Here is a 23,223-nt window from a genome sequence, read left to right as displayed (position 1 = left end):
AACAAAGCCATCTTGAATCCCGGAGGGTACTCACATGTAAAGGTGGTATGAGTATGTGCGCGGTCAAGGGTCCCTTTTTAGGCTCTACAGCAGACCCACATTAGGATCATGCTTCATTTCTTTGAGCCTCACACTCTGACAATTGTGGCTCTTTAGGTCAAATTAAGACAACTTTGGCATTTTTTTTAGCTCCAAGCCTATAATTTGGCCTGGGTTTAGTTCCCAAGACCCATCAAAAATGTTAAAATTTCAATTCATCAAGCCCATTTGCCCAAAATTAGTTCTTAGCGTCGCACAACCTTACCAAAATAATTCAGTTGAGTGCCCTCGGGGCATAAATATGAACTGTATGAGCTATGTTAAATTAAAAGGAACATTTTACATATATGCAAGATTGATATATACTGCTGTAATAAGAATGACTAATAATGCTATCTTCAGTAGATAATAATCACTGATTAAAAACCGCGGTTGCGGTTTCGACAAAGTTGTAAAATAATTTTCAAAAGAAATGAAGAAGGAGAAGAACGTGAAGTTAAAGCAACGCGACAAGGTTTATTAGCGTGGGTATATTCCGAAGTGAAAAATGGCGAAATCAAAACGGAAATTCTGACAAAACTATGATATATAGCCCCAGATGGTGTGCGTTAGAGACTTAATTAGCGATTGTTTCTTTGAAAAGCTATAACGTTGATAAAAAAAAAAGCTCGCGGGCCAAGTTGAAGCCTGTTAAAATCGGAAATATGTGCTAGAAAACTCAATTTTACGCATAAAATTAACTCCTTGTATAACAATAGCAAGGGGGAGACTAGGTAATTTCTTTTTGGAGGATAATGTATATTCATGCTAAGTTTGAAGAAGATACCATGTACAGAACCAAAGTTATAAGAGTGGAGGTAAAACTTTTTGAATGACCATAGGCGTAGTACTTAAAGGAGAGTGCAATAACGTAAAGCCAAAAGGAAAGTTCTAGATAAGGCACGTTATTTTCAAATGGCTGCCAACCTACTTGGTATTAGACCCTATCTCATATGAGATATAATTACGAGGTTTATTCAATTGAGATGTTTGTCAAACGGGCAATGAAAACTTAGTAAAACGTGGTCGTCGTAGTCCGAAAGTCATGTCTGATTCCTTGTGACGCTTTTGATGGCAGAGTTCCACCTTTACCCACCCAGAGTGCATCTTGAGGCAGCGTTTAGAAGCTTTTAGATATATGCCTGATATATTTAATTCCCTCAGTACAGCAAAATGTTTGTCTACCACATTATACGGCTGCCTTCATTACGTCCTTGAACAATTATCTTCTTAAGATGATCTCCTTTTGTGAATTGCGCGCAACACGTGACGCACCTCGGCTCACAATTTTCAACAAATCCATTCTTGATCAAGAGAGTTGTATTACACCACGAATTTTGACAGCAGAATGTTTTTGCAATGTGAAAATCAGCATTTATGTTGTTTTTCAAATAACAGAATCCTTGGAATGGCTAATAATATTTACTTGGCACACAAAATGTTGATGGCATAAACTTTTTGGATGACTCTAATGTTTTTATCGTTTGACCTGAGTGATTGATTCACAGCAAACGCAGAAGTTTTATTTTTGATCCAAAGACGAACTTGCATTGTTGTGAATCAGAATACAGTTTTGTAATCAGTCAACTTCTCTTTTAGTCACCTGCTATGCAGGTAAACAGTTTTTTTCTTGTATAAATGTAATACGAACTTGTTGATTTTTACATCACCCGGTACTGGGATACTTACCAAGATATTTGGTAATGTATCCACAAGTTTCAGGCTTTTCAAAGACTCAGTAATTATTCATTATTTTAATCTTTTGTGATGTAGGTAGAAATCAAGTCGCTAGCTTGATTATTCAATGTTGAAAATTTCATTTGGGTTATTAGAGAACTTGTGCATAACAGGGAAAAAAAGTATCGTATTAAAGCCGATCACTTCGAAAGAGGATAAATATTCATGCCTACTTGAGATTTAATGAGAAAACCGCAACAATGAATTTCATCTTGAATTTTGAATGATAATGTCTACTTCATTTACATCAAATATGTGTGTCAGTTTATCACATGCTGTAGTTTATTAATCATTTTCACTATAAATGTGCTGTATCTAAGGCAGTCACTTTACAAGCAGATAAAGGTTTACTCCTCTAAGGGTGTTAATAATTATTATTATCTCTTTCTTGTAAATTTCTACTTCATCTACATCAAATGTATGTAAGTTTATAATACTTATCTTAATACTATCTTTGGATAGTAATGTCCTGTCAAATTTTAGGCCAGTGTCAAACATAAACTTCATTTCAAAACTAATCGAAAAGGCTGCCACAAATCAACTTAAGCAATATTTTGATGATTATAATCTCATTGATTCACATCAATCTGCATTTTGTAAAAACAAAAGCACTGAGACCGCATTGCTTAAAGTTCGTAGTGATATATTGGATGCTGTGGATAGACAAAATATTGTTTTTGTTGTATTACTTGACCTATCCGCAGCATTCGATACTATCGACCATGACATTTTGATTCATCGTATGAAACTTGGCTTTGGTATATGTGGTAAAGCATTGCAGTGGATAAGTTCTTATCTTAAATGTAGAACTAGCCAGGTTCACATTGATGGTATTTACTCAGATTCCCACGTTTTGGATTATGGAGTGCCGCAAGGCTCTGTTAAGGGCCCATTAGATTTTGTTGTTTACACTACTCCTGTTGGCTCAATCATCCGCAGGCATGAATTAAACTATCACGTGTATGCAGATGACACGCAAATTTATGTGTCATTTGACCCAAATGTTTCGGGTTCATATAAAACTGCTCTTTCAAAACTTGAAAAATGCATCTGTGAGCTGAAAGATTGGATGGGAAACAACAAACTTAAACTAAACCCAGGTAAAACTGAATTTTTCATCGCTGGAACTTATCAGAGTCTGAACAAAATACCACCAGTGACACTCAAAGTCGATAATAACATCATTTTCCTTCTGATACAGTCCGCAATCTTGGAATTGTTTTTGATAAGCATATGTCCATGACTCCACACATCAACAGTTTAATATCTTCACTAAATTTTCATTTGCGTAACGTAAGACGTATCAGTAGATATCTGGACAAAGAAACCAAACATAGTGTAGTTCGAGCTCTGATTCTATCACGGCTAGACTATGGAAATGCCTTGCTCTATGGTGTTTCAGTTTCAGTTTCAGCCTCCCCAAAAGGAGAGTTTTATTACATTGTAAATATAGGCCACCGGCCCTTTTCACATCTATAAAATCAATGATTACAATATTTACCAATTATAGAAACACATACAAACAAAGTCAGTCATTTTTTCAATACTGTATCTGGTAAGCAGTGCATAATGGCAGTATGAAGCAAGTTCTTTTAAAGTGTGTTCATTTGATGAAGTCATAAAACGAATGAAATTTGCCATTGTTGGCCTCGAGTCCAAACAGGAGGGGAAATATTTTGCTCTAAGATCATCGAAGAAGCTGCATTTTAGGAGAAAGTGCAATTCATCTTCAACTTCTTCTTCGTCGCATAAAAAACAAATACGTTCATCATAAGGCACATTTTCTCTCCGTCCTGTCTCGACTCGAAGGCAATGACTAGAACATCGTAATCTTGCCACGGCAGTTATGAATCGATTATCATTAAATACATCAAGATAGTGTTCAGAAATGCGCATGTTCTTAAATTCCCGATATAGAATAAGACGACCGTTTGATGATACCTCTGCCACCCAGTCTTGATGAGAGATGTCAGAAACTCTTTGGCTAAACGAGTTTAAGAATTCGATTTCATTACCTATATCTTGTGCAAGCCATGCATAGCCAAAGCCATACGAGAACAGAATATCTTTAACAGCGCTTGCCCAAGTTGTTTTACCATTTTCATCAAGTCTAAGTAGCATCTTATATGCAATTCTTGGATATCTATGATCGGGAAGTCGCAAAATCCTCAGCCAATATTTTATAAACCTGATTATTTGACGAGTGTATAAAGATGATCTACCACACTCACCCAGAGCTGCACAATTTGGAGTTGATGAATTTACACCAAGGAAAAACTTACACGCTTTTGTTTGGACTCTATGGATGGCGGATACCTTCAAAATACGCCTAAGAATACGCCTAAGAATACGCCTAACCTTAGACGTCTAAGATGCAATCTTAGACGTCTAAGATGCATTCTTAGGCGTCTAAGATGCAATCTTAGGCGTCTAAAAATTTCGCGGTATACTTAAATCAACGAATCACAGGACCAGAAATCCCAAACAACCAATCATCTTAGGCGTATTCAATTATTGACTAATGAAATCTTAGACGCCTAAGATTTTACACGCCTAAGATTTCTTACACGTCTAAGATTGATATTTTAGTGGTGGACGGTATCACCAATGTGACAGCTCGCCTAGCTCACAAATCACCTTAGAAGACTTAAGTTCTAGCAGCTCATATTACAGATACCATGCGCAGTGATCGATCATAAATATTCTTACTAGTCCCGTGACTTGAAATAAGTCTACGTCTCTAAGGAACAACCCAGAAGTTCGATGAAGCCCTATAAACGAAAGTCCTTTCGTTAGAAGGCTAATCCCCTCCCCCTCCCCTCTATTAAACGTAAGTGTCAAATATCGAAAATTCCAACCCATATTCATTGGGCATATGGCCGTCGCTTTGGTCGATGGGGTTGTGGACGGTGCGACATTGCTAGGATATTGATCACGTGTAAGAAACAATAATTCCATTTATTTCGAAATATCTTTCTTCATAAAAATTAGGACTTGCTGGATTTTCAAATAAAAAAGAATCAAAGTGCGGTAGGCCTACAGCTGCTTTAAAAAAATGGACTTACAAGTTGCAGGTTGCGAGTACTGCACTCTATATTTAGTTGAAATCATTTTGAAGCAACCACTTTAAAATGTCAATATCGTAATTCAGAAAATACTAAAATTTTACAATGTATAATTATATGAAATCCTTTAAAAAAGGATCAACTTTGACCGATGTTTTAACTACTTCTTTACAAACGTATTCGGACTTTTGACCCCCCTCCCTCCCTAACGAAAGGACTGTCGTTTATAGGGCTTCATCGAACTTTTGGGTTGTTCCCTAACACTCGAGGCTATCATGGTCATTGGTGTTTAATAAACACACACGTGGTCTGACCACTGACTTCTACACAGTGGGTCTGACCATGGACTGTAGAAGTCTGACCATGCGGTCTGTCAGTAACACAAAGGAACACGTGAAGACCAGCAAACGTAGAGAACAGGTTATTGGCGAGTTAAAAAATAGGCGAGTGAGATAAAGGCGAGTTAAAATGGCGAGTTACCCCCTGCAGTGTTTTCCGGAAAGTCCATGTGGCGAGTTGTGAATTTCCGGAAAGTCCATGCGGCGAGTTGTGAATTTCCGGAAAGTCCATGCGGCGAGTTGTGAATTTCCGGAAAGTCCATGCGGCGAGTTGTGAATTTCCGGAAAGTCTACGCGGCGAGTTGTGAATTTCCAGAAGGTCCACATGGCGAGTTGTGAATTTCCGGAAAGTCCACGCGGCGAGTTGTGAATTTCCGGAAAGTCCATGTGGCGAGTTGTGAATTTCCGGAAAGTCCAAGATTTTGAACCAAAAATGCAGTTTTGGTCAAAATTCAAAAACTGATTATTTAAAAAAATTGATACTTGTATTCTTTGACTCATGTCAGTTCCATAATTATACTTCAGAGGTTGTTTAAATGTAACCCCAGAATACATTGCAGCCACTGATGGCATGTGGTTTGAGAAACACATGGTTATTTTCAGAAAATATCACACTGGGCTCCTGCTGTGCATGGTCAAGGTTGTTATACAACAAGATAAGCTATGCGTCTGCATGCATGCATGTGCAAGAAAACTTTGCTGATTTCATCTTCTTTTCCCAAGCATTTAAAATATCTAAAATTGTTTTAAAAACACACGACTTTTTAACTTTCTTGGTGGCAATGTATCCACAAACATTAGCTGTACCAAATTATCAATTCAAAACATAAAAGTCTCGATGAATATTCCATCAACTCACTAATGGGACTTCATCATAGTGTTACTGTAACTCGCCACCAGGACTTCATAGTGTTACTGTAACTCGCCACCAGGACTTCATAGTGTTACTGTAACTCGCCACCGGGACTTCATAGTGTTACTGTAACTCGCCACCGGGACTTCATAGTGTTACTGTAACTCGCCACCGGGACTTCATAGTGTTACTGTAACTCGCCACCGGGACTTCATAGTGTTACTGTAACTCGCCACTGGGACTTCATAGTGTTACCCATGGAATATCTAAAAATAGCCTGACTCTGTGGGGGTAACTCGCCTTTTAACTCGCCTTTACCTAACTCGCCCATATTGTAACTCGCCTAAAACATGCTCTCGCAAACGTAGCGGGAAGCGAGCAGATTCTTGGACAACTACCAGTATTTTGTAACTCAGTCGAGATTCTGCTTGTGCGATAAAAATGGGAATTAAAAAAAGGGGAAATATAATATTTTAAAAAGGATAAACTATTTTGAAGAAAAAAAAAGTTAATATTAAAAAAGGGGAATTGAAAAAAGGGGAAATTATTTCAAAATAGAAAAAATATTTGAAATGTTAACTATGTTAATATTTAAAAAAAAAGGGGGGGAATGAAAAAGGGGAAATTATTCCAAAAGAATAAACTACTTTGGAAAAAAATATGAATGAATGGGAAAAAAAGAAGATATTAATATTTTAAAAGGGGAAAATAAAAAAAAATGGGGGAATTAAATAAAAAAGGGGAAATTAAAAAAAATCGGGGAATTGAATAAAAAAATATAGGCCTAAGTTTTGAATATTTTATTCATTATTATCAGGGAAGTGCCATTATAATCCGGCAGAATTATGGCTAATCGCCGCCCCATTTTTGTATCAGGTAGTAGATCAGTTTGATCAAATAGCACGACCGCCAACCATGCCAACACAGCCTGCAGCATCATCTACAGGGTCTGACCAACAACAACAGGCGCCAGTGAGAGCATCTCTACAGCGAGCGTCCGTCGTACGTTTTGATCAGATTTGCGATACCGTCCATCACTAGTCACGGTCAAATGGTCAATCTTGGACGTCTAAGAAAAATCTTAGGCGTGTAAAATCTTAGGCGTCTAAAATGTCATTGGTCAATAATTGAATACGCCTAAGATGATTGGTTGTTTGGGATTTCTGGTCCTGTGATTCGTTGATTTAAGTCTACCGCGAAATTCTTAGACGCCTAAGATTGCATCTTAGACGCCTAAGAATGCATCTTAGACGTCTAAGATTGCATCTTAGACGTCTAAGGTTAGGCGTATTCTTAGGCGTATTCTTAGGCGTATTTTGAAGGTTTCCGCCATCCATAGGACTCTTTCAATAAGATGATATTCACCAAAGCCCCAAATTTCAGAACCATACATAAGAATGGGAGCGACAGTTGAATCGAAAACTTTAAAGAAGTGCCGCATGTGCAAAGCACCCACCTTTTTTGAAATTAAACGCAACTGCGCCATAGCTTTACTGGCTTGGTCCGACAAAGTGCGTGTTGCTTTTCCCCATGTATTTCCTGGTGTTAAATCTAAACCAAGATATTTATAAGTATTTGTTATTTCAATGCGATTTCCCTTATAAAACCATCTTTCACGCTGCGCAATTCTGCCACCCCGTCTAAAAATAAGCACTTTGGTTTTTGCGATATTTACATCCAAACCCCATTCATCACAAAATCGGGCGAGAATATTTATATGCCGTTGTAGGTCATAAACCGTATCAGCAATAAGTACAATATCATCGGCAAAAAATAAGGATTTGATTTCGTTCACACCTTTTCCAATATTGATACCTTTTCCACCTCTATTTTCAAGCATTTCATGAAAAATTGATATAAAAATCGAAAAGAACGATGGACTTAGCATACAACCTTGCCTAAGACCAATATTACAAGGGAAAAAAATCAGTGATGTGGTTTTTATCCACTTTAACTGCAGATGTTAGCTTCTTGTATATACCAGAAATACATTTATAAAAGTTACCAGAAATACCAACTTCGGATAGGCGCGACAAAAGCTTATCAATTTGCACTGTATCAAAAGCACGTGCGAAATCAACAAAAATACAATAATGGTGCAAATGCTAGAGATCTTGACCGCTTGCAATCACTTCAGCATAAAGCTGTCAAGCTGATTCACTCAGTTGGTAGACGTGAAAGCCCGTCGCCTCTAATGCATAACCTCCATTGGTTGCCTATCCGTGATAGAATCAAGTTCAAGATTTGCATGTATGTCTATAAATGTTTACAAGGTAATGCCCCCCAATATTTATGTGTTTTACTATCTCATAGAGAAATACCTTCAACTGGTTGTAGGACAAGATCTTCCAAAGACACCACATTACTAAGAGCTCGTGTTGGTAAAAAATGCATCGGTGACAAATCGTTTTGTGTTGCGGCACCTTCATTGTGGAACAGCCTCCCACGTAACATCAGGGAGGCTTCATCACTTCACTCTTTCAAAAAAATGCTTAAGTGTCATTTGTATCCAGAATGTTGATATTTTTTGTTTTATTTTTGTTTTCTCTTTTTTTGTGTGCGCTCTGATCGCTCTGTAAGAAGCGCGTTATAAAAATCTTTTGTATGTATGTATATGTATATGAACAGTATATTCTGAACAACAATACAAATGAAACAAAAAATGTACTAAAATTTTAAAAAGTTCGATCACTGAACAAAGAAATGTAAATTGCTTTTAGGACTTAAGGTGGTACTACACCCCTTAATAAATGAGTGACTATTATTGCATTTTTGTCAAAAAATAATAACACTAAAGAAAAGTTATGTATATTATAGGGGCAAGAAATCCATTTACTACACTGGAATTTCAGTGACTCAAGACAAGCGGTACGTTATTTATGATAAGAAAGTGGTACCGCTAGAATGTGCCTCATTTCTTAACATATATAATGAACCACTTGTCTTGAATCACTTTAATTTCAGTGAAGTAATTGGATTCATTGAATATACATAACTTTTGTCACCAGTGTGTAGTTATTTTTTGAGAAAAATTCAAAATGAGTCACAAAATTTATCAGGGGATGTAGTACCACCTTAACTGAATTCTTCAGTTATTATTTCTCCTATTGAATTTTGGATGTAATATAATACTTCATCAACAGCAAATAACGTGTGTTGGTTGGTTATACCTATGTCATGGTATATGTATTTAACAAATAATTAGCAATACTACTTAATCTTTGGTAAATGTTTTTAAAAGCTTTTAGAAGTCTCCACATACATAAAATACATGAATGGCATCCAGTGACTTAGTTTAAAGGTGATGCTGTGGGAGAGAGTCAGCAATACGTGTGGTTTACTAGTGACTTTAGTAAATAATATTTAAAGAATATTACATAATACTATATCTTTAATCTGATGACTTTCATGCCATAGTATGCTGAGGCTGGGCAGTCAGAACCTGTTGAGTAGCTTTGAGTCTCGGGTATTGAGCAGAAGAACATCGCACATAGTAACATGTGATATGACCTTGAAAGTAAGCCATCAAGTGCAGCGAGTAAAAGAAGGCGATATCGTCCCACTAGACCTGAATAATCAAGAAATCTAATAGCTTCTTGAAATGTCAGCAAAACAACTTGCGTATAATGTTCGACTCACAAGCCATATTATGGTTTTAAAATAGACATAATGGTTAGGAATACAAACAGTTGGTGAATGCGTGTTTGATTTATTCTTTTATTAGAAATTCTTGTTTGTTTCTTTTGCTTTGATGGGGTTATCAAACTTAAGATGTGGTGAGCCACAAATAATCATGCCTAAAGACAAGCAAACAAGCAGATAAAGCAGATTAAACATCTATTTCCTGTACGACTCCACATACCTCAATCCACTGCTTTATAGAAAAAAGAAAACGTACAGTCTCTTTTGAAGTTCAGAGGCTGGCAAACAACCGTTGCTGTTGCTCCTTTATTACCGGGATAATGTCAACGCGTATAATCTGTGCGTCCCTGCGCCTGAAACTACTGCATCAGAGAAAGTGACGATAATACGCTGCCCTGAGGACCCAGTTAATATTTAATATATCAGCCAAGCCACATCAGACTTACGATTTCTCGAATGTAATAATAAACAATTTTTTATCTTCTGAGTATGGAATGCCATTACCATGACAATGGGACATTGCGCGCCGCGATTTTGCTGTAAATCGATAATTAAATCGGAACTGAGTTTGATTACAGCTTCTTTGTATTAGCAGTGGTCTGTTCGATATGGTGTGTTAACGGTTATTTACGATCGTATTGGCTAACCTATATTTTATTACCAACACATGCCAACTGGTCGCAAATTTGGCAAAACTGTTGTTGGAATCGACTCTACGTCATACCTGATTCCTGTTAAAATAAATTATGACTAGCGCACGTCTTGTTGTTTAAGGGGTACTACACCCCTCGATAAATTTGTGTCTATTTTTGCATTTTTCTCAAAAACTAATAACACAGTGGTAACAAAAGTTATGTATATTATAGGGGCAAGGAATCCAATTACTACACTGGAATTTCAGTGACCCAAGACAAGTGGTTTGTTATTTATGACCAGAAATGAGGAACCACTAGGATGTACCTCGTTTCCTATCATATATGGTCAATTCCAGCCAAACCGGGACAAAATTCTCTCTGGGGGCCATTTTGAAAATGTTTTCCTTTTCAATTCTAGACTTATCAAATGACACGATCATATCTAGTGAATCATCAGGTGGAAGTGCCATTGGATTGAAAAATAACCTTTCTTGCTAGACCAAATAAAGTGTTAAATGCGCATATGCATGTTACCCACGAATTCAAGCCTTTTTCACCTGTTGTACGCCATAAAATTTCACTTTCTTTAATATCTTTCAATATTTTATGTGTGACTCATATACACTAGAAATCGGTGAAGACTTTGAACGTAAAATAGAATTTTATTACATATATCTACAAAGAAATATTTTGGTTATTACAAATTTTAAGAAAGAACCATGTGTACAGTTAAGATTGTGTCAATTCTTCGAACTCTTTCCAAAGTGGCTGTCATTTAACATTACTGTATTATTTCGAAAGATTAGAATACATGCTTCATATAAATATAAAGTTAGATTTTGTATCTCGTCGCAGGATGAGGATCTTGGATGGATTCGTGGGTAACAGCGTCTGGAAAATAGCAATTCCTATTATTTTTTTAAATAAAAAAAAAAAAATACTTTTCCGTATGTCAATAATTCAGGCTGCAATGGCACTAAAATGAATTTTAATCAAAATACAAACTACATGGAATATTTAGAATTGATCATTATGGCATTTTGGGTATAAAAATTTTGAGAATAATGAAGTTGCCAAATTCAAATAGACAGAGCAAACAGTTTTATGTTATTATTTTAGTAAAATAATTCCATATTTTCATGCAGCAATATTATATTAACTCGTGTTTGACAGTTCCTATGAACTAAAACACTATCAATACATTGTTAACTATAATTTAAGTAGGGATTCGTGGGTAACCAAAATGTTCGTGGGTAACACATATTTGAAGGTATGTAATGGTAAGCGGCAAAATAGAAAATATTACAGAAGGTTGGAAACCATCATGCGGTTATTCCTCCATTGTGTTTCAATGATCCCCGTTTCTCTAACCAATTGCATTTACCCCAAAAATGGTAATTTAGGATAATCAATCAAAACTTCATGATACAGCTTCAGTATACCTTCAAGAGGACGCTATTAAACAGGACTATTTTGGAACCTATTTCGCATGTTTTCAAAATGTTAAGATGCATAAGAAACATATTATTTACGAGTAAATCCTTGGATTCGTGGGTAACGCCGAATTCGTGGGTAAAGCTATAAGTACTATAGTACCGTTTGGGGTTTGCGTTTCTTAGGTGCATAAACTGTAAGTACTGTAAAAATTATATCATACCCATGGCTTGAATATGTGCTGATTTAAACTTTAAATAAACAATCTCCTTGTTTTTCAAGGTTAGCATATATTCGGGATTCGTGGGTAACAAAAGTTTAAACCGTCGTAGATTCTTTTTTAAAACGGTGAACTTATTTTTACGATTTGCAATTTTAAGCGCTTGTTAAACTAAATTCAGTGTCCAAAGTCATTAAATGTTAATTTAAGTTATGGCAATTATATTTGCTGGACTCGTGGGTAACAGTTGATACGTGGGTAACGTCAAATTTGATTTTATTGAATTTTATGGGTAAAACGTATTTGCAAAAAATAATCACTTGGACCTCAGAATTATAGAATGAAACTAGTCATTTATGGCATATTCACTTAACATTTTTCAGAACGATCATTTTATTTTTGATACGCGGGTAACACAATTATTAGCCAAATTGACTTAATGGCCTCTAGCGTCCACAAACTTTGGTGGAATTCAATCGTTTTACATATGATGAGAGATCATGCAAACGTCTTTCTAACGGTAATAATTTCATTTTGATTGAAGGACATTCAATGACATATATGGTGGTTTATCTTTGAATTCGTGGGTAACGCCAATTCATTTAAGCCATCATAACTTGTCCCCTGGTATGACTTGCTAGTAAAGGCCGATATGCACAAAGAGAGCACATTGGATGTGACATGATATGCTCCATCAATAACGTGATTTCCTTTATTAATGACATTTTAAAGTGGAAAGTTAACATACAGAGAATTTTGTCCCGCTTTCGCTGGAATTGACCATATACTGAACCGCTTGTCTTGAGTCACTGAAATTTCAGTGTAGTAATTGGATTCCTTGCCCCAATAATATACATAACTTTTGTTACCAGTGTGTAATTATTTTTTGAGAAAAATGCAAAAATAGTTACAAATTTACCACATGGGTGTAGTACCCCCTTAATCTGACCACCTCTATACTGTTTTACATTTATTGCTAAACTGAGTAAGATTAGTATCGGTAAGCTGAATTTATGATATAAAAGGCAAAAGAAAAGCCTTTAACACATGAATAAGACATTTGCACATCAATTTAAAAAAAGAAATACATTCTAAATAACATGGATAAGAAAATTTCATCTCATTACACCAGACAAAACAGTGATGTTCAAATATATTGATAAACATCTTTAAGTTTCTTTCCATCATATAAACCGAATCCTTCACTTTTCTGAAGATGATGAAATTGAGCTGGATTTTAGCTGCGTGTTAGGCATAATACTGATTGTATCAGCCCAAAACCTACAAACAAACTTTTTGAGCTGGAGTGAATCATGAGCTGCTTCGTGTATCATTCTAAAATCTCATCATTGAGTTCTCTTTTTCTTCATGGTCTAAAGAAAATGTGACCGAAACATGGAAACTTGGACATCTTGGCTCTTTGCATTGATTTAAACTTATCTGAAGCAAATATTTTGATCCCAATATTAAAGTTCCTTTCCCCCATATAAATACATGTATGATCAACATTGTGCAACTTCCTGTTCATAAATAAAACCTAATTTTTTCCGTGATAAAAAGCTTTAAGCTGCAAAATATAGTTCAATTTATTTGTATTTTATAATATATACCGGTATATGCCTCCAGCTTCTTTCACAGCAAAAGCGTAAGTTGGCCACGTTTTGTGGCAAATTGCCTGACACTCTGCACAGGCATGTATTGTATGTATCCATTGTACTCCCAGCCAAAATCATCTTATTGGGATGGACGTTAGATTGACTGGAGAGTTGCGAGATGTGTTGGTTGACAATTAACGCATTCCCATAATAATGTAAAACAATAGTCTGTAACCTTTAAATACAAAACCAATTTCAACATCAATTCGACAGACATCTATACAACAATATAATGTAACAAGTATATCCTCATAAATTGTTGCAAAGTACCATGGGATAAAACTTTATTTTACCTAAAAAACTGGATGTGTTGCCGTGCTGTCTGCTTACCTGTCCAACTCAGCCCTGTACTTAAAAATAAAGTAATTTGATTCCGGGCCTTCTGATTTGTCTGATTTGTTTCCATACACCCATTACATTGCCTAAGTAGCCTATGAATAACCACTTAATATAATGTGACAGCTTCATCGAGAACTTACGCAGCTAAATATGTAGCTGGCATGCAGCGAGGCAAGGTACTATGTAATATCTGTCATCGCAACAAGACCCCTTGTCTAAATACAAACCAACATAACCAGATAAAATGAATTCTGAGTGAGTCAAATGCATGCTTCATAGATATTGATCCATCAATAGGCCTACTAATATCAATTGAACAAAATAGGCATTTGCGATCTACTTCATGGCAATGTTTTTTGCTCTGCATCAAGAAAACAAATCTAACAAAGTTTAATGTTGAAATCTTTTGGGAAAAACCTGACGTATCTGGGCTCAAAAATTTCTACAAATCTTTTTTAGATCACAATAGAGGTATTACATCACAATATGCGACAGCAGAATGCTTTTTGCGACATGTGAAAATCAACATTAATGTTGTGTTTCAATCGATGCACATTGCAGCACACCTTGAATTGATGTAAAAAATGTTATTGACATTATTGGATGAATCCTATGTTTATACTTTATCCAATCTTTTGACTTGGAAACCTGCGTGGTTGATTTACAACAAACGAAGAAGTTACATTACCATGATTACTGAACAAATGTAATTTCATATTTGCATTCTTGTGAATCAGGACACAATGTTGCAATCAATCAATTCCCTTTAATCACCTGCCAGGAAAACAATACTTTATCTCTTTGATATGATGAGATGTTGTTATCACCAAGATATTTTTAATGTATCCATAAGTTACATAATATTATTGTCAAAGACTCATTTTTTCATTATTTTGTGATTTAGGTAGGTACTAGGCACTTGCTTGATTATGCAATGTTTAAATTTGCATTGTCTGAGGAGTTGTGCATTACAGGGAAAGAATTCAACGTATCCATGGTATCTGATAAAAGCTGAACACGTTGAGTGAGGATAAATATTCATCCCTATTTGAGATTTAATGAGAATATCTCAACAACAGATTTCATCCTAAATTTAAAATTAAAATACCTACTTCAGTTATATCAAATATAACCCGGGAATGAATCCATTATATAAACATGACTAAAGCTAATCACTTTGATCGAACATACATATTCATGTTTACAGTCAGCCACCTGGACAACCGATTCTTTAGAAATGCTTAGTCGCGCTAAAAGTCGATCGATACATGTTAAAATCAGCACAATTCAGAGATACACCTTTTTTTTATGAAATTAATTTTCTCAGTCAAATATAAAGCAATAATTTTTTTTTCTTCAGTAATGTCAGTTTAAAACTTGGTGCTTGGATATACATTTTTTTTAAAAATCCTGGTATTAAAATTAAGCATCAAATTGTGTCTTTTAGTGTGATATTTTTGATTTTTATAGGCCTTGAATTCGCCCGCGAGCTTTTTACGGAATTCATGTTCTAGCGTCTCAAACTAATATAGTTTGCTAAAGAAAGATATTTCCCACCCCTGTAAAGCACATCGTGTGGGTCTATATGTTATAGTTTTGTCAGAATTTCCGTTTTTGTTTTACCCTTTTTCCCTTCATGCTCCGAAAATTTTCAAATTCAGTACTTTTATCTCGAGAACAACCAGCAAAAATAGTCGATATTTCCTTTTGTTGTTTATCCAGGTCAATTTTCCATTGAAAGCAAATTGCCCGACCAGCGATTTGGTAGCCCAAATCCCCAATTGAGTGTTCTGGTTAAACATGATCAGTAGGAGCGCTATAGGCCTGGGAATTTCTTTGCTATATTGAAGTTCTAGCAACACTGTAGCCATGCCGGTATTTCTATTAAACCCAGGGATATCGATCCACAATGCTAGTATTAGCCTTAGATTTCACGCGTTGATTTTGAAAAATGGTCAGCCGGCAGTAAAAATGGTGAAATGAAAACACAAATTCTGACAAAACTATGATATATCGCTCACGGTGATGTGCGTTAGAAAGTTGGGAAAAATCCTTCATTAGCGAACTATCTTACTTTGAAAAGCTAAAAGGTTGATCAAAAAAAAGGCTCGCGGGCAGAGTTTGAGCCTATCAAAATCGAAAATCTTACACTAAATGACTAAATTTCACGCCTAAGTTTAACACTAGAATTTGAAAAAAAAATACAGTATCAAGCACTACAATTTTTCCTGACATTTACTGAAAAAATGAAAATGATTGCTTTTCATTTGGCCGAGAAAATTATTTTTACATCGAAAAGGTGTAACTAAAAATTTAGCTCATTTCAACACCAAATTCGATCGTTTGTATTGCCTCATTAAATGACTGAGTGAGCCTTGCATAACAAAAGAATCGGTTGTCCAGGATGCTAACTGTTTAATTGATAATATCTCAACACTGAATTTCATCTTGAATTTTGAATGAAAATATCTACTTCGTTTACATAAAATAATGCGTATCTTTATCACATGCTGCAGTACATTTCACCTTTTCACTAAAATGGGATGTATCTTGTAACGATCGCTTTGAAAGTTCTCCCCTCTAAGGGTATTAACCCTAGTACTAAGGGGTAGGACCGACCATCCAAAATGACTATACGGGGTGGTGAGGCCCGCCATACAATGCCATAGGTTTCTTCCGTAAAATCCGTGACTTTCACTTCACTCTTGTAAGATTATTCTCAGAGGATTCGATTTTTTTTACTTTGTAAGATTAAAATAGTCATTTCCTTTCACATTTAGGAGAAGAAAATCCGATGAAATTCGCAGGGACCATTTGATTTGGTATATTTGTAGCTATTTCAAATCCATTGTCTCGCGTTTCTCCCATTTTGCTTGAGGAACAAATAATGATACTGGTATTAAGCTTCAACGAGTTATCCTTTTATCTTTGCAACATCTTTGTTCATCATAAATACTAGGTATTGTTGAACTATTTTTAAATAGTTCAACAATACCTAGTATTTAAAAATATTCGTAATGAAAAACGTTTAGTTTGAAAACACTTGTTTTTACAACTTACAATGTAAAAAGCCTTCCAGGGGTACAGATTTGTACAGATTATGTCTTTTTCTGATATTCTTATTGGGCTATATATCAAATTTTCATGATTTTATTTCTTTCTATCCCCGGTTTCTATCCTTTGGAAAGTTAAAATACAATATATCACTTTTTTAGTGCATTTCATTCATAATCCACGATAAAATAATGGTGGATCAACTTAGTAAGAAGGAAAAATATTCTTTAACTGACAAGGTTTTTAGCACAAAAGACGAGGCACATGTATTGTCTTGTTTAAAAATGTTTCCTCCAGGTGTGGATTAGATTTTCGAAGATAATGCCCAAGAGTTTCTGAGTTACACAGCTTTACACATCTTTCGTGAAACGTAATATATCATGCATGAGATATAGCTCACACAGCTCTAATTTAATTTAATTACTCTAAACTATTCCCTGCGAAACAAATGTTTCTTGAGCACCGAAAGAAAGCTTCTTGTGATCATTTCTCTCTCGCTCTCAGTCTAGACCAGAATACCACATAAGCCCAATATGAAATCTTACTCCTGTTGATTCACCCTAGAATATATAGAAGTTGGAATTGTATGTATTTTAACAGTGCTCCTATAGAGCATAAATAAATTGACTTGTTCTACATTGCCATGTCGATTGAAGGTGCAATAATGTAAAATTAATGGATGGCGGATAGCTTCAAAAGACGCTTAAGATAAAACGCCTAATCTTGGACGTCCAAGATGCAATCTTGGACGTTTAAGAATTTCGCGGTAGACTTAAATCAACGAATGACAGGGCCAGAAATCCCACACAGCCAATCATCTTAAGCGTATTCAATTATTGACCAATGAAATCCTAGACGCCTATAATTTTAGACGCCTAAGATTTGTTTATATGTCCAAGCTTGGCCAAAATTAGTGGTAGACGGTATCGCAAATTAGAAAGATCACAAAAAGACCTGGCAGCTCGTAGCCTATACTATGCTTATTTGAATGTAATAGGGTCTGTGATGTGATCGATAGAGAAGGAAGGGCAAATAATACCAGTCAGAACACTTTCCGGGGACCATCTTTCTGTTATTATCTTTCCCGAATTTGTGACAGTGTTTAGAAACATAATCCGACAGAAAAGTTGCGTCAAATCGCGGACCTAATTTGTATCGGGGGCACACCACTAAATAAACCGCCAATGAAATTGAAAATAAGTTGAAAAGCAAGAAAATCAGCCATTATGATTAAATAATATGTTGAAACGTATTAAATTGATCAATGTTCAGGGAATCATAGTATATTAATAGTGTATCTTAATATGGTCAAAAAGATGGCCCCGCGAGTGACAATAGCAAAAGGCATTGTGCAGGCTACGAGACACTCTTCATGCGCCTCTCTCTTAGGGGTGGGCATTAATGATGAGCTCTGGGGAGGGAAAAATTGGGAGACACGAGAATGTTTTACGCTTTTAAGATGATTGGCTGTTTATGATTTCTGGCTTTGAGATTCGTCGATTTAAGTCTACCGCGAAATTCTTAGACGTCCATGATTGAATGAATGACTTCCAAAACATTTGTTGTTAACCCCTTTCCTAGACTCAGTGGACGTCCACGGTTGCATCTTGGACGTCCAAGGTTTAGGCGTATTATCTTAGATGTCTTTTGAAGCTATCCTTCTGATGTCAGATTAATGTTACTGTCTTAAATGACCATATTTTTTCAAAGTTGTGTGTTTCTGCCCAGACGTTTGTTACCATGGGAACTGATTTTCTTTTAATAGAGGTTGGTGGTCAGTGTTCAGAATCTGACCATTTCCTTCAAAGAGTCTCAAACCATTGAATGACTTCCAGATCATTTTTGTTAACCCCCTTCCTAGACTCAGTGGTAAGAACATAACATAAGAAATGATCAATATTCTGAGGCATGCTGTAAAAACACATGTCCTGCTTTTTCTCACCTAACAAAATCTCTTGAAAACAGTCCTGCTTGTTTGAATTTATTTATGGCCTGAAACAAAGCAACATAAGTTAAGTCGATGAACCGTTTGACCCATATTTTGTGTTTTAGCGCAATAACTCGAGCGAGCGAGTGAAAGGAAATGGAGTGGGGAACTGGTGATCTGACGCATTTACTAAAGCCACTATCCCGGGGTTGTCCCGTAAAGATTGACACAGTTTATGCATAATATGTATGTAAGTCAAGATATGGTCTGAAGACGATGATATGGTATCATTGAATCAAAATATCTCTTTACAATAGGTCTTCCCAACGCTTGAAATAGACAAAAGAAACAACAAATGATCCAGCCTGGTTTGACTCATATTCAGTGGCATACGGGCAAAAATTCCCAGGAACAAAATTGCAAAATCATCCCGCGGATAAACTTTAAGACGCCTTCATATTTTAAAAACAGAGCAAGAAGTTTGCCGTGTTTATGGCAAATAGTCTGACACTGTGCACAGATATGTGTTCACTGTGCTTCTAGCCAAGTCATTTCTTATTCGGATGGACATTGGATTGACTTGGGAGTAACGATATGTGTGGGTTGACAACTAATGTCTTCCCATGGTGCTTGGAAATAATAGTCTTCCTCTGTACACAGTCATTGTGCTCCTAGGCACGTAATTTCTTATTGGCATGGACATTGGATTGACTTATGAGTTACAAGATGTGTTGATTGACAACTACCCAGCAAACACAAAACTGTTTTTAAAATGTTTTAAACAAGTTATATAATTGGGTTTTGGTTTGAAAGAATAGTCTTACACTGTGCACAGACATGTGTTCATTGTGCTTCTAGCAAAGTCATTTCTTATTGGGTTGGACATTGGATTGACTTGGGAGTAATGAGATGTGTGGGTTGACAACTAATGTCTTCCTGTGATGCTTGGAAATAATAGTCTTACACTGTACACAGGCATGTGTTCATTGTGCTTCTAGTAGGTATATCACCTCGAAAATAAGCGCAGCAGAAACACGTTATTTAATGTTTCTACATGAATGAGCTTTATTAAAGCATCAAAATCAAAAACCGAATTGAAATCGGTCAATGCATTGTGATGTAGTGTCAATTTAAAGATGCTCATAAATGGAATGCAAATCTGCCACAAATTGCTGTAATGACAAAATTGGCACATTTCGAGATTTTTGAAGGTTTATTTGGACGCTTGCTTGAAAAAGCAACGTTAATTTAAGTATCACAGGTTAATCTTTTCTAACTTCGTCAAAGAAAACAAAATTAAAAATCTATCATTGAATAATTATAATAAATTAACCAAATATACTATTTTAGCAATTGCGGCCAATCTGCAGACAAATTAAAGCTGAAAAAATGACTAAGTTCAGCTAATTAATATGCAAAATTGATGCCAATAGAAAACCGTACATGATATCAGGGTGCGGTTTTTTCGTACACATATGTATACAAAGTTCTTTCAATTGATAACAAAAAATACACAAAAAGTAATTAATTATGCAAATTAACTAATTACAGCTTATTATGTATTCATGATATTATTATGTAAATTAGGCATGAGTAATTTTTTTTTTTTTCAATATTTCATGAAAGTCTTTTCATTCATCATAAATTTGTCAAGTATGAACCTGTTATGATGTTGAGTAAAGAATCTGCAGTTAATTACTTTAATATAATACAAAAAATACAAACTTTGACATTTTGACGGTGTCTGGGATAGAATTTTAATTTTTTCTGTAAATATGGTATGTGTCACCATTGCTCAAAGCCAAATCCGAAAAGTAACAATAAAAATTCATTTGCAATGAGACTTTAAATTAACATTTTGTTATCTGGATTAACATGGGAAGACAAACGGTAAAAGGCACAGCCACTCGACTATACCGCGTATACAAAAATGGTGTGGCCTTGGACACACACAATGGCTTAGAGCTATTGTGGTTTGGAATATTACTCCCTTTAAACTCATTTTAAAAATGGTTTGTTTTAACTCGTGTGTGCCATTCGTTGTCGACGGAAATAATTTACATGCTTAGAAAGATTAGTATTTCAGCTAAATGGTGGTAGGTCTTGATTTTTCAAAAGGCCTATATTTATTGATTTATGAGGGATCTTCAACAATCCATAAAAACCGGTAGTAGCTCTTAAACGAAGCAATTTTTTTTTCTAACCCGATGGTAGTCACAGAAAGGTTTCACACACCATATATCAAAAATTCAAACAATTGTGATAAATAGCACATATGAGGAAATTGATTTTTCGACATGGATGTTTGCCAAAATTGAATAACTTTGATGCGCGCGCTTTTCAATTTACTGTTATGCTTGCATGCACAGTGTGGCAGAATTATTGTGCAGCCACTGTGACATGCCTACTTCTAGCAAAGTCATTTCTTATTGGGTTGGACATTGGATTAACTTGGGAGTTACAAGATGTGTGGGTCGGCAACTAATGTCTTCCAGTGATGCTTTGACAGAATAGTCTTACACTGTACACAGGCATGTGTTCATTGTGCTTCTAGCAAAGTCATTTCTTATTGGGTTGGACATTGGATTAACTTGGGAGTTACAAGATGGAATTGACAACTAATGTCTTCCAGTGATGCTTTGACAGAATAGTCTTACACTTTACACAGGCATGTGTTCATTGTGCTTCCAGCAAAGTAATTTCTTATTGGGTTGGACATTGGATTAACTTGGGAGTTACAAGATGTGTGGGTTGACAACTAATGTCTTCCTGTGATGCTTTGACAGAATAGTCTTACACTGTACACAGGCATGTGTTCATTGTGATCCTAGCCAAGTCATTTCTTATTTGGTTGGACATTGGATTAACTTGGGAAATACAAGATGGAATTGACAACTAATGTCTTCCAGTGATGCTTTGACAGAATAGTCTTACACTTTACACAGGCATGTGTTCATTGTGCTTCTAGCCACGTCATTTCTTATTTGGTTGGACATTGGATTAACTTGGGAAATACAAGATGGAATTGACAACTAATGTTTTCCCGTGATGCTTTGACAGAATAGTCTTACACTTTACACAGACATGTGTTCATTGTGCTCCTTGCCAAGTCATTTCTTATAGGGTTGGACATTGGATTAACTTGTGAGTTACAAGATGGGATTGACAACTAATGTTTGCTCATAATGCTTTGACAGAAAAGTCTTACACTGTGCACAGGCATGTGTTCATTGTGCTCCTAGCCACGTAATTTCTTATTAGGTTGGACAAGTGTGTGCTGGAAAATAATGCCTTCCATGTTGCTTTGACAGTTCTCTGCAACTTTTGAAAACAAAGCCAGCTTGAATCCCGGAGGGGTACTCACATGTAAAGGTGGTATGGGTATGTGCGGCGGTCAAGGGTCCCTTTTTAGGCTCTACAGCAGACCCACATTAGGATCATGCTTCAGTTCTTTGAGCCTCACACTCTGACAATTGTGGCTCTTTAGGTCAAATTTAGACAATTTAGGCATTTTTTTTAGCTCCAAGCCTATAATTTGGCCCAGGTTTAGTTCCCAAGACCCATCAAAAATGTTAAAATTTCAATTCATCAAGCCCATTTGCCCAAAATTAGTTTTAAATATAATATGAAATGTATGAGCTATGTTAAATTAAAAGGAATATTTTACATATATGCAAGATTGATATATACTGCTGTAATAAGATTGTCTAATAATGCTATCTTCAGTAAATAATAATCACTGATTAAAAACAGCGGTTGCGGTTTCGACAAAGTTGTAAAATAATTACATTCAAAAGAAATGAAGAAGAAGAACGTTAAAGTTAAAGCAACGCGACAAGGTTTATTAGCGCGGGTAAATTCCGAAGTGAAAAATGGTGAAATCAAAACGGAAATACTGACAAAACTATGATATAGCCCCAGATGGTGTGCGTTAGAGACTTAATTAGCGAATTTTGTTTCTTTGAAAAGCTAAAACGTTGATAAAAAAAAGCTCGCGGGCCAAGTTGAAGCCTGTTAAAATCGGAAATATGTGCTAGAAAACTCAATTTTACGCATAAAATTAACTCCAGGAATTGAAAAAATATAAAGTATCAAGCATTATGATTATGTGCAACTCAAAATTATTTCAACACCGAATTCGATCGCTTCCAGTGCCTAATTAAGTCACTATAACAATAGCAACGGGGAGATTAGCTAATCTCTTTTTGGAGGAATACGCACATATTTTCATAGATCCTTTACCGTT

The sequence above is a fragment of the Amphiura filiformis genome, chromosome 5, assembly GCF_039555335.1.
Source record: "Amphiura filiformis chromosome 5, Afil_fr2py, whole genome shotgun sequence".
Lineage (NCBI taxonomy): Eukaryota > Metazoa > Echinodermata > Ophiuroidea > Amphilepidida > Amphiuridae > Amphiura > Amphiura filiformis.
The sequence above is the reverse complement of the archived record's forward strand: the minus strand, read 5'-3'. Positions refer to the sequence as shown.